We start from the raw sequence: 13285 nt of genomic DNA on the forward strand, positions 1-13285 counted from the left end.
AATGAGCTGGGCATGGTGGTGCGTGCCTGTAATCCCAGCTACTCAGGAGGCTGAGGCAGGAGAATTGCCTGAACCCAGGAGGCGGAGGTTGCGGTGAGCCGAGATCGCGCCATTGCACTCCAGCCTGGGTAACATGAGTGAAACTCCGTCTCAAAAAAAAAAAAAAAAATTCACCTGTCTTTCTGAATGACTCACCACCCACCTCACCCCAGTTCAAAGCTAAAGCATCATGAGACATGTTCTCATGCAAAGAAGCGGGCCTGTCTCCGGGTTCTGGACAGTCAGCTTCAGCCTGGAGGCACTTCCTGGCTAGGGGCAAGACAGTCCAATCACCATGGCCCACAGGAAGCAATTTTTCCCTCTGTGCCAGTTACCCCTGAGATTCACTTGGGAACACCCAGATGAGGTGTAAAGTTCCCCCAGACACTTGAAACTTGAAAGCTTCCCACCAACCTGACACATGGGAGCAGGAGCTAGAAGACAGTGCTAAGAACACAGTAAGTGCCGGTTCCCACCAACCTGAAACACGGGAGGAGCTAGAAGACAGCGCTGGGCACACGACCATGACAATTCTGAGTTAGCAAATGACTAATGTATAGTGACCCAGAGGGTGTGCTGGCCTGGAAATGAAGCTTATGTTAGAACCTAATGATTGTGCAGGCTGGCCCTGGATGGGGAAAAGACTGCTTTTCAGTGTGGTTCATGAATGTATGCTTTCCGGTGATGCCGAGGGTGGCCATCTGTTTTTTGTTTGTTTTGTTTTGTTTTTGAGATGGAGTATTTCTCTTGTTGCCCAGGCTTGAATGCATTGGCACGATCTCAGCTCACTGCAACCTCTGCTTCCTGGGTTCAAGCGATTCTCCTGCCTCAGCCTCCTGAGTAGCTGGGACAACAGGCATTCGCCACCACACCCAGCTGAGGGTGTCTATCCGTAGAGAAAACTCAGAGAGGCTAACAGGGATGGGAAAGATTGCACAGTCGGTAAGAGGTGAGCTGAGGTGTGGGTCCAGGACCCACGATTGGTGTGCCCGCTGCCCACCCAGCTGCCTGGAAAAGACGGCATCTGTGTCCCAGCCTCTGGCTGTTGTGTGGGGGCTCCCAACCCTGCTCCCTCTCCCATGTCCTGCCTGTCTCCAGCACAGCTCTGTCGGTGCTCTGCCCTCAGCTCATCTGCCTATTGCTGTGACCTGCCCAGCTCCCAGGAGTATTTACATGTGTGACTCCTGCCCTCTGCTCCAACTTTGGTTCCCAAGTTATCCAGTCCTGCTGGGGCACCTCCAGCTGTCCCAGGCTTCCTCCATGATCTCCCTAGACCTGGCCTAAATCTGCCATCTGCTGCCTCAATTTACCCTTTTGAATCTTCTCCCTTTCCCCTTCCTATGAACCTACACCCTGCTGACCCCCTGCTAGGTCTCCTCCTTCTGTCTCCATCTTTGCTCCCAAAGGTCTTCACCAGTGAGGGCTCTGCCTTCTTCTCTGGAGTTGTCTCATCCTCCCCGTCTCTTGGAGGCCTGGCTGGGGCCCTGCTTCTCAGGGAGGTCCCTGAGTGTTCCTGGAATCCCTGGGAACCCAGGCCTTCCTGGGCAGCCATAGGGTTCAGTGGAAAAGCATGGGTTCTGGAGGGCAGGCACATCTGCATTTGAATCCTGACACTGCTCCTTTCTAGAGCATGACCTCAGACAGGTCACTGCCTTACTCTCTGCATCTATAAAATGAAGATAATTCCAACCTATTTAGTTGTTCTAAGGATTATAGTAAAACATGTAAGACACCTGGGGTGCGGCAGGGCACACAGCAAATGAGTAATAGTGGTTGCTTTCCTTTCTCCCTCTGACACCAGTGTCTGCACCACCCACTGGGCACGGCGGGTCAAGCCACACTGAGCCACACTGGCCAGGCCCTACCTGGACTCATAGGCAAGAGGCTACAGTGATGGGGATGGGGAGACCTGGTGCTGCCAGGACCTGAGCCCCACACCCGGTGCCAGGTGGCTGAGTATCTCTCTAGGCCTGGCAAGGGTGCTCAGGCTTGGGGCGCTGATTTGTCTCCCCTGCCCAGACATGTAAAGGGCCACTTAAAGATGTCGAGGGGTGGAGTCCAGAACCCTGAACCAAATCTCTGCCCGACTGCAGCCCTCAAGTCATGGGAAAAACCCACTTCTGGGGTGGAGGCTGGTCTTGGAATGCAGGTAAGGACCAGGAGAGGATGAGGAGGACCACCTCACAGACCTCACACTCAGCACCAAGTATACACACACTTGCAACTTGCTTGCCCCCTCAGTGGGCGGGCAATTTTTTCAAGCCTTTGAAACACTAAGATCTTGTCACAATTTTCTCCCAGCTACTCAGGAGGCTGAGGCAGGAGAATCACTTGAACCCATGAGGCGGAGGTTGCGGTGAGCCAAGATCGTGCCATTGCACTCCAAGAGCAAAACGCCATTTAAAAGAAAAAAAAAGAAAGAAAGAAAGCTCTCTCTGGACAATTATTTATCCTTTGCCAGAGATACTGAGCTCTGTGTAAGCTCTTAGAGAGAGGAAGCCTTCTCAACCAATCAAGGAGCATCTGCTTCACTTATTCACTTAGCAAATATTTCTTGAGCATCTACATGTGCCAGGAATATTCTAGGGGAAACCAAAGAACAAGACAAGGTACCTGCCTTCAGGAAGCTGACATTTGAGTGCAGGAGACAATAAATGATTGTGTAATGTCAGGAGATGGAAAATCCTCTGGAGAAAAGGCGTGCTGAAGATGTAGACAGTTCTGGGGGAGGGCGGTGGGGTCTCTTTGGAATTCTCAGTCTCTGCCCCACTGTGCAGCAACTGGCAACTTCTTAGATAAACAAAGAAACACACAACTTTATCTGGCAGGATACTTCTCTCTAGGTCTCCAGTTCAGGACAAACATTTTTGCCCTAGGGATGAGGACCTCTGTGTCATGTCCCATGGATCAGCAGCCACCTGGCCAGACTCTCCAAGCAGCAATCCTGGTCCCTTTACCCCATCTTCCCTCTGCAGCCCATACCCGTGCTCTGCTTCACACAGCAGTATGTTTGTTACCAGTCTGTCTGTGGCCACCTCCTCCAGTGACAAAGTGAAAATGAAAGCATCCAATCCCACAGATGGCTTGCTTGCTTTTTCTTTCTTCCTTCCTTCCTTCTTCCTTCCTTCCTTCCTTCCTTCCTTTCTTTCTTTCCTTCTTTCCTTTCTTTCTCTCTTTCTTTTCTTTTTTCTTTCGAGACATAGAGTCTGACTCTGTCACTCAGGCTGGAGTGCAGTGGTGTAATCTCAGCTCCCCACCTCCTGGGTTCAAGCAATTCTCCTGTCTCAGCCTCCTGAGATTATAGGCATGTGCCACCACACCTGGCTAAATTTTGTATTTTTAGTAGAGACGGGGTTTTACCATGTTGGCCAGGCTGGTCTCGAACTCCTGACCTCAGGTGATCCACCTACCTTGGCCTCCCAAAGTGTTAGGATTACACCGCGCCCGGCCCTAGAGATGGCTTTCTATACGGAGCAAGAAGGAAATATTCTGGAAGTTACACTCCCCAATGCTTTCCTCTCCACCAACTGGACAAAAGACCGAAACCTACCAACCTGCCAACCATGGCAGAGTTATTCGGGGCGGAGCCGCCGAGGGGCTGTCCGAGAGCTTTTGAATCTGTTGACTCAGCTGTTTCCAGCTGCCCTAGGGAATCCCCCAACATCTCAACTCTCCTTAGCTCCTTAGGCTTCTGAAATGATATCAACGTGACTTCCGCACTGCGCTTTCTGAGCTAGCAGTTCTGCTCCGCTGCACTCGGGGCCCACTTCCTCTAAATTCCCAGCTCCTCTCCCTGTGGCACTTCAGCGCCCATGGCAGAGTTCCCACGTGTTCCCCTGTGTACAACCTGGATCCTGTCTACGCCTGTCCAGCCTGCCCACGAACTCCCCACCCCTTTTCTTTCCCCCTCACTTTTGATTCAGAGAAACCCCACCCAATGCCAGCCAGATAGCGGAAGCTTAACAATCAGGTGCTAGATGTGCAAATAAAATACAGCCACAGATTGTTACATTGGTAACACCCACACAACATTCAGAGACCATGCAAATGAAAAAAGGGGGGTCTGGAAGGTCCTCACCTTCGCCCTTTTATATATAAACGATGTCTTTATTATCAACAGGTCCCACCAAGGATTTTTCCTGGTGTGTAGATTTATGAGGTGTCTTATGAAGGAATGGAAAGTGGAAAACATTAATTATACACTTAACAAATTGCCTTTATTAAAAAAACAAAAACCAGGAAATTAGCATTGTCCTTGAGGAGTGAACACACCCAGGGGCCATGCCACAAATGTTCTCTTTCTGTGTCAAGTGAGCCAACCCCGTCCCCTCTGTCCCCCTCCCACACACACACATTTCCTCTCGTGCAGCTCAGGCACCGGGACTGGGTCCCCTCCCTACCCCTGCCAGGAAGGCGAAAAGAAAGCAAGACCGAGCCCAGCCAATCAACAATCAGCATTTCCAAAGCTCCACCCCCACCCCCCCCACCCCCCGCTACAAATATGCGCTCCATCCCCGCCAGCGCCACCTGGAGGTTGAGGAACGAAACGCGGCGCCTGCACGGGGTCCTCCGCCAGTGGAGCCTCTTTGCTGTGGTGGAGACGCAGCCTCGGCTCCAAAACCTGCAGACCGTGGGGGGTTATCCGGGCGGAAATGCCGAAGGGCTGTTGAGTACTTTTGAATCTGTTTACTCAGAATGACTTTCCCCACAACTTTCCCCGATTTCTATTGCATATTATTCCCACTTGGCCAAAACAATGAGTTTGATGTGGAAAGTGGCTCAGAAAATGTGACAGTAGTGGTGTTAGATGCGCAATAGCATCTCTTTGGGCTCAACCCCCATTAAGCAAAGTAGATGCCTGGGGTGGGGCGGTAGCACCCTTTTTCCTGATCTCCCCAGTCAATGGGGCAGGAGCTGCAGGCACTGTCCCCACCCCCGGACTAGTGGCCCAGAGATCCTGGAAGGGACCCAGCCTTCCCATGCTGCACCCAGACCTCCTGGATGTGGCCGCCAAGTTGTCCTCGCTCCCCCGCTGAGTGGCCTGATGGGGGTCTCAGTCCCGCTCTCCCTCACTGGGTCAGGACACTAAAACGATCATTTTTTCAGGCCATGCTCCTTGCTCCTAATTTAAAAGGCAGATCATGAAGTCAGGAGTTCGAGACTAGCCTGGCCAACATAGTGAAACCCTGTCTCTATTAACGGAGAGAACAGCGCAAATGCCTCTGAGGTTTGGTTATGAAAGTTCGTCTCTTCGCTTGCCACACACTCTCTCGCTCTTGCTCCTGCTTTCTCTCTGGTGAGGCCAGCTGCCATCTTGGGAGCTATCCCGTGGAGAGGCCCATGTGGCAAGGAGCTGAGGGCAGCATCTGGCCAACAGCCAGCACTGAGCTGAAGCCCTCAGTCCACCAACCTGTGAGGAACTAAATCCTATCAACAACAACCATGTGAGTGAGCTTGGAGGTGGATCCTTCCCCATCAAACCTTGAGATGACAGCAGCCAGACACCTTGACTGCAGTTTGTGAGAGACCCTGAGCCAGAGGACCCCAGCAAGCCACCCACAGATTCCTGACCCATGGAAACTAAGAGACAACACGTATTGTTTTAGCCACTAAGATATGGGCTACCTTGTTACGCACAGTGGATAACAAATGCACTCCTTCATCCTCGGAAACCCTAAGTCCCTTTGTCTTTGGCCTTCATTCATTCTTCTGGCTCCCCTTGCCTCCCTGAGCCTCCTTCTCTCTCCTTTGTCATCATCTCTTCCAGCCCCAGGTCATAGCCTACCCCTGAACCTCTGGTCTCCGCACTCCCCAGAGGGCCCACCCCTTCATGGGTGCAGTGTGAGTAGTGTCACACCAATGGCGCTGTTCCTCCAGTTATTCACCACTGCACCCGCTCCTCTGAATTCAGTGATACTTCTCCTCTGGCCCTTGAATACATGTTTGATCTGGATGCTCCTAGAACAATGCAAATCAGCTGCTACGTCCCTCCTCCTCTGTTTTCAGTCAGCAGTAGATATTCCCTTTGTGTGTTTGTTTTTTGAGACAGAGCCTTGGTCTGTCACCCAGGCTGGAGTGCAGTGGTGCAATCTCACCTCACTACAACCTCCGCTTCCCAGGTTCAACCAATTCTTCTGTCTCAGCCTCCCAAGTAGCTGGGACTATAGGCGTGCACCACCATGCCCAGCTAATTTTTTTGTATTTTTGGTAAAGATGGGGTTTCACCATGTTGGCCAGGCTGGTCTCGAACTCCTGACTTCAGGTGATCCACCCACCTTGGCCTCCCAAAGTTCTGGGATTACAGGCATAAGCCACCATGCCCGGACAGATGTTCCCTTCAAAAGGGGGCTTATGGCTTCCCCAAACCCATTGCCAGAGCTGGGTGCAAATCTCCTGGCCTCCCTCCAATTCAGACTCAGCTTCTTACATATCATTTTCAAGGCTTCAGATTATCAATGACCTCAAGTCTTCATCTATCCCATTGAACCTACCTGGTCTGTTTCCCACCTATCATCCCATGTGAGTCTAGCAAATGGACTGGGGCTGAAATGCCAGCTGTGCTGTATTCTTCCTGTGTGCCCTGATGCACTTGCTTCACTCCCTTGCCTCAGTTTTCTAAGCTGTGGGTAGAAATTAAAAATTCTGCAGATGTCCTTCAGCAGGTGAAGGGTTACACAGCAGCATATCCGAACCATAGACAGTTATCCAGCAATACAGAGAGATAAACTAGTGACACAGGCAACATTCTAGATGAATCTAGAGGGTTATGCTTGGTGAAAAGAGCCAATTCCAAAAGGCTATATGCTGAATGAGTTCATTTATTTTCTTTGAGACTGAGTCTCGCTGTCACCCAGGCTGGAGTGCAGTGGCGTGATCTTGGCTCACTGCAGCCTCCGCCTCCCAGGTTCAAGCAATACTCCTGCCTCAGCCTCCTGAGTAGCTTGGATTACAGGCACCTGCTACCACACCCAGCTAATTTTTTGTATTTTTAGTAGAGATGGGGCTTCACCATGTTGGCCAGACTTGTCTCGAACTCCTGACCTCAAGTGAGCCACCCGCCTTGGTCTCCCAAAGTGCAGGGATTTCAGGTGTAAGCCACCTTGCCCAGTCTTGAAGGAGTTCATTTCTATAACACTATTAAAATGACAAAATTATAGAAAAGGAGAATAGATTAGTCGTTGTCCAGGGTTAAGGGGTGGCCACCTGGAGGGTAGCATGAGGAATCCTGTGGTGACAGAAACGTCCAGGTCACTGTCAGTATCTTGGTTGTGACAGGCCACTTCACTGTGAGGCGGTATCATTGGGGAAACCAAGTAAGGGTACATGGGATCGCTCCATAGCGTTTCTCACAACTGCATGAGAATCTAAAATTATCTCTGTAAAAGTTTAACTTTAAAAATGACACCCACTTTATTGAGTTATATAGAACATAACTTATAAATTAGGGAGTACATTACCTAATAAAAGAATATGAATGAAAAAAATCACCACTGCTTTTTACTCACCAAAATGTTTGTATCTGAAAGTAACAGGTCCACAGGTTTCTAATCTTTCATCTTGAAATTAACACATCCCACAGAAAACTGGGCGGATGGTGAGACGTCTCGCTACGCTCCCTGAGACCGTGCTCGGTGCAGATGAAGTGAGATCGGGTTCCGTAGATGACAGCTCCTTCCCTCTTCCCTATGGAGGAGCAGCAGAAATGGGGGAGAACTTAGAGAGATGAAGGGAGGGTGCATAGTTAGGAAGGCTCGTTAAGACAGGATAACCAAGACTGAGGTGTGGGCCTATGGGCAAGGGAGAGAGAATTAAGGGGAGTGGCCACCAGCATTCCAGGTTCTAGCCTTCATCATACCTTCCACGTGCTGCCCTCTGAGTCTGACTGCCTTCACCTGCTAAAGCCCAGCCTCCCCTCAGACCCAGCCCAGATCCCATTCCTCAGGGATACTTTCATTCCAACCAAGATCACTTCTTGTTTGAGCTCCACAATGTAGCTCATATCAACTGGCTAACATTGGCTTGGATTTCGTGTAAATTCTTCACTGGCAAAAACTATCCCACCAGGCTCCCTGGCACAATGCTAGGCACAGAATACACAGCACAAAAATGATCGATGCCTTATATCTTAGTCAGAGAGACGGCCTTAAGGCAGGGCGCAGTGGCTCATGCCTGCAGTCCCAAAACTTTGGGAGGCTGAGGTGGGAGGATCATCTGAGGTCAGGAGTTCAAGACCAGCCTGGCCAACATGGTGAAACCCCATCTATACAAAAACTAGCCAGGTGTGATGGCATATGCCTGTAGTCCCTGGTACTCGGGAGGCTGAGGCAGGAGGTTGCTGGAGGCTGGGAGGTCGAGGCTGCTGTGAGCCATGATGGTGCCACTGCACTCCAGCCTAGGTGACAGTGAGACTCTATCTCAAAACAAACAAACAAAAAACCATCACTAACAACAAAAGCCAAAGGGAGTTTTCTCAATGTATAAAGAGGTCATGAAAATTAAGAGGACAAAGAACACAACCTGATAGATTAACAGCCAAAAGACACAAGTGGAGAGTGCTCCATTGATCCATGCCAATGATCCTTAAACACATGGACAGATTCTCAGACCCTCGCAATCAGAGAAATGCAAAAGAAAATGTACAGCAAGAAATCAATGTCCATCTACTACATGAGCAAAAATCCAAGAGTTTCACAACAAACTCAGTGAACAAAGCTCTCTCATATACATTTCTGATGGGAAGGCAAAATGCTATTTATTTTGAAACAGTCTCAAAGGTACAGAAAGCTTGCCAATATGCTACAGAGCACTTATTTTGGGGGGCAGCCATTTGTGAATAAACTGTCAACAGGATACCCCATTGCCCCCTCTCCCACAACTTTAGTATATGTTTCTTACAGATAAGGATATTGTTTTTCTTTTCTTTTCCTTTTTCTTTCTTTTTTTTTTTTTTCTTCTTTTTCTTTTTTTTTTTTTTTTTTTTTTTTTTTTTTCAGACAGGGTCTCACTCTGTTGCCTTGACTGGAGTGCAGTGGCGTGATCTTGGCTCACTGCAATCTCCGCCTACTGGGATCAAGATTCTACTGTCTCAGCCTCCTGAGTAGCTGGGATTACAGGCATGTGCCACCAAAGCCAGCTAATTTTTCTATTTTTAGTAGAGACAAGGTTTCACCATGTTGGCCAGGCTGGTCTCAGACTTCTGACCTCAGGTGATCCACCCGCCTCGGCCTCCCAAAATGCTGGGATTACAGGTGTGAGCCACCACACCCAGCCTCAGGATGTTGTTTTTCATAACTACAGTAGAGAAACATCAAAATCAGAAAGCAATATTGATGCATTACTACTATCTAATCTTCAGACCCCATTCAACTCTCTCCAGTTGTTCCAATAATGTCCTTATTTTTTATTTATTTTTATTTTTTGAGACAGAGTCTCACTCTGTCACCCAGACTGGAGTGCAATGGCGTGATCTCGGCTCATTGCAACCTCTGACTCCTGGGGTCAAGTGACTCTCTTGCCTCAGCCTCCTGAGTAGCTGGGATTACAGGTGCCCACCACCATGCCTGACTAATTTTTGCATTTTTAGTAGAGACAGGGTTTCACCATATCAGTCAGGCTGGTCTCAAACTCCTGACCTCAGATGATCCACCCACCTCGGCCTCCCAAAGTGCTGGGATTACAGGCATGAGCCATCATGCCCGGCCCAATAATAGCCTTTATAGCAAATAAAATCCAGTTCAGAATTACACATTTCGTTTTCATGTGTCTTTAGTTTCTATCAATATGGAACGGCTCCTCAATCTTTCTTTGACTTTCATGACCTTGACACTTTTGAATAATTCAAGCCACTTAAGTCGTGAAACAGCCCTCGTTTTGGGTTTGTCTGGTGTCTCCTCAAGATCAGATTGAGGCGTGCAAGAATGTCACAGAAATGATGCTGCGTCCTTCTGACTGCATCCTGGTGGGTGGTGCACCATTTCGATGTTGCCAATTACTGACAACATTAACTTTTCTTTCAATCACTTGATTGAAATGATGTGTTCCAGGCTTTTCCATTGTAAAGTGACTCTTTTTTCCCTTTGTAATTAATAAGTATTTTGTAGGGAGGTACTTTGAGACTATGTAAACATCTCATTCCTCACTAAACTTGCTATTTTTCCCTAGTTGTTTCTGTCAGTGTGGACTATGGGTTATAATCTATTAGTATCTGTCTTAGTCCATTACACTGCTAGAAAGTAGCCTGAGACTGAGTAATTTATGAAGAAAAGAGGCAGATTTGGTTCACGGTTCTGCAGGCTGTACAAGAAGCATGGTGGCCGGGCACCGTGGCTCACACCTATAATCCCAGCCAATATGGAAGGCTGAGGTGGGTGGATCAGCTGAGATTTGAGACCAGCCTGAGCAACATGGTGAAACCCCATCTTTACTAAAAATACAAAAATTAGGTAGGCATAGTGGCGCATGCCTATAATCCCAGCTACTTGGGAGACTGAAGTGGGAGAATTGCTAGAGCCCAGGAGGTGGAGGTTGTAGTGAGCCAAGATTGCACCATTGCACTCCAGCTTGGGAGACACAGGGAGACAGAAGAAGGAAGAAGGAAGAAGAAGAAAAAGAAGGAGGAGGAGGAGGAGGAATGAAGGAAGAAGAAGAAAAAGAAGAAGAAGAAGCATAGCACTGGCATCTGCTCCTGGTGAGGACTTCAGGAAACTTCCACTCGTGGCGGAAGGCAGGTATGTCACATGGTGAGATAGGAAGACAGAGAGGAGGAGGTGCCAGGCTCTGTTGAACTATCAGCTCTCAAGGGAAGTAACAGAGCAGGAACTCACTCATTACCTTGAGTGGGGCATCAAGCTGTCCCTTAGGGGTCTGTCCGTACGACCCAAACACCTCCCACTAGGCCCTGCCTCCAGCACTGGGGACCAGAGCTCCACACGAGATTGGGAAGGGAAAAATATCCAAACTATATGAGAACTGTTATTCATTTTGGTGCTCAAATGGTCCCATATCCCACCAGTGGTGGCCCCTTCTGTACCCGTCACTCTATAAGCATGTCCTACTCTCACATGGGACATGTCCTGGCGTTCACTTGTCCTTTGCTCAACCCAACTCTGGAATCTGCTATTTCTCCAGGCAGGTCCAGTGGCTTTCAGTAAAGACTGGTATTTAGAAACCAAGTTCTGGGCACTAGCTTTACTTATGGCTATTGAGGTTTGATTGTGTCTAGGTGCTCTCAGGGGACAGAACAAGAGAATGGATATATTCCTGAGATGTCTGGTGGGGGAAGGGGCTAAGTTAGCATCTAGAAGCTGGGGGACGTTAGTGGAAGTTGTGTGGAAAATCCAACAAGAGAGTAAACACAGTTGGATAAAATATGGTGAGCTGGCACATACAAAACCATACAAAGTGAGCTTGTATCTAGGATTTTCTATGTGAATGAGGATAACGGCATTTCATGGGTTTACAAAGCACTTTTGTATCCACTCTGTTTTGATGCTCACGACGTCTATGAGGCACATGCACAGTCGTCCACCCAGCAGCTCTAGGCCTTTGCGGAGCTGGCTGCTCATCCATGATTCCCAGGAACTGAGCTGGCTGGCAGCTCCCTGTGGTTGTAAGGAAGTGACACTGCACAGGGACTGCCCAACCTCTGAAGGAATCCCCAGGAAGACGTGATCAGGCCAAGAGGAAGCTTGTCCTTCTCAAAGGGGACTTCTTCCCCTCATTGCTCAGGAGCAGCCACGGACGACACTGAACCAGGGAGATTCTCCCAGGAAGTCAGGCCAGGATCTGGCTCCACTGCCAAGATGTGAGCCCTGGCTGGGCGTCATGGCCACGGACAGGTAGCCCCTGCATACTCTTTCCCTTCTAGCTTCTCCTAAAGCCAGTCTTCATTGTGGATCATCTATTTTCTCTCCACCATTGTATAAATGGTGTTTTGGGGTGGTTGAGTTTACAACTTAGCCGCAGGATACAGGATAAGTAGAAGCTATACTGAGGTCTCATGGACAGGCATGCACATTACTCAGACATCTTGATCTTAGAGCCCGCCATGACTTGGATTATCTTTTTCACAGAGAGTAAATGCATTTTTAGTTGTGGATGGGGTAGTGGGTTCTTTATATTAGCAGGAGCATTTTTAATGATATATTTTCTATTGAGATGAAATTCATATAACATTAAATTAACCACTTTAAAGTGTATGATTTGGCTGGGTGCAATGGCTCATGCCTGTAATCCCAGCACTTTGGGAGGCCGAGGCGGATGGATCACTTGAGGTCAGGAGTTCAAGACCACCCTGACCAACATGGTGAAACCCTGCCTCTATTAAATACAAAAAAGTAGCCAGGAGTGGTGGTGCATCCCTGTAGTCCCAGCTACTTGGGAGGCTGAGGCAGGAGAATCGCTTGAACACTTGAGGCGGAGGTTGCAGTGAGCCAAGATCGTGCCATTGCACTCAAGCCTGGGCAACAAGAGCAAAACTCTGTCTCTAAATAAATAAATAATAAAATAAATAAAGTGTACAGTTCAGTGGCATTTAGTCCATTCCCAGTGCTGTGCAGCCACTAACTCTGTCAAGTGCAGGAGCACTTTTGAAAGTGCATCCATGGTGGGGAAAAGTACGCGTGGATGCTGCGTGGCCATCGGGTGGTGTGCGATGTGTTTACCCAGCATCCTTGCTTTGGTGAACAGCCTTGCCCTGCTTCACAGGGTGCTGGCAGGATCTGTTCATCCTAGTGCCACTGGTTGTACCCACTTCTAGGAGAGGGCATGTAATCTGTGCGGTCCCACTGGCCACAGAGCCCGGTTCAGGGTGGACTTGTGACCAACACCAGAACAACTGAACTAGTCCCTGGGACTTTTCTGCTAGGGATGGCCCCTTGAGTGAGGGTGACATTGAAGAAAAACAAAAACAGAAACAAAAACCATGGCAATTGTGTGTCTCAGTCTTTGAGGCTCAGAGTTGGGGGTGAAGGGTTGTTAAAAACCCCAAGCTTCATGTCCTGGAGGCAATAGGGAACTTCCTGAAGTCCTTTTTCCTTTCTTGAAGGAAAAGAAAATGATATTCTTCCACTGGGATTCTAAGCTGGGAGCATGTGAACCTAATCCTGCTGGCCGCCATCTTCTAAGGCTGTGTGGAGTTTGTTTAAAGTAGGAGGAAAAGATGCCAAAATAATGGGAAGCAGTCGTGAGCAATGGAACAAGGGAAGAAAGGGAGAGGGCGGGGAGAGAGTGCACTCTGGAGCTGGCA

Source organism: Sapajus apella, unplaced genomic scaffold (genome assembly GCF_009761245.1).
Source record: "Sapajus apella isolate SASKATOON/1434 unplaced genomic scaffold, GSC_monkey_1.0 scaffold31, whole genome shotgun sequence".
NCBI lineage: Eukaryota > Metazoa > Chordata > Mammalia > Primates > Cebidae > Sapajus > Sapajus apella.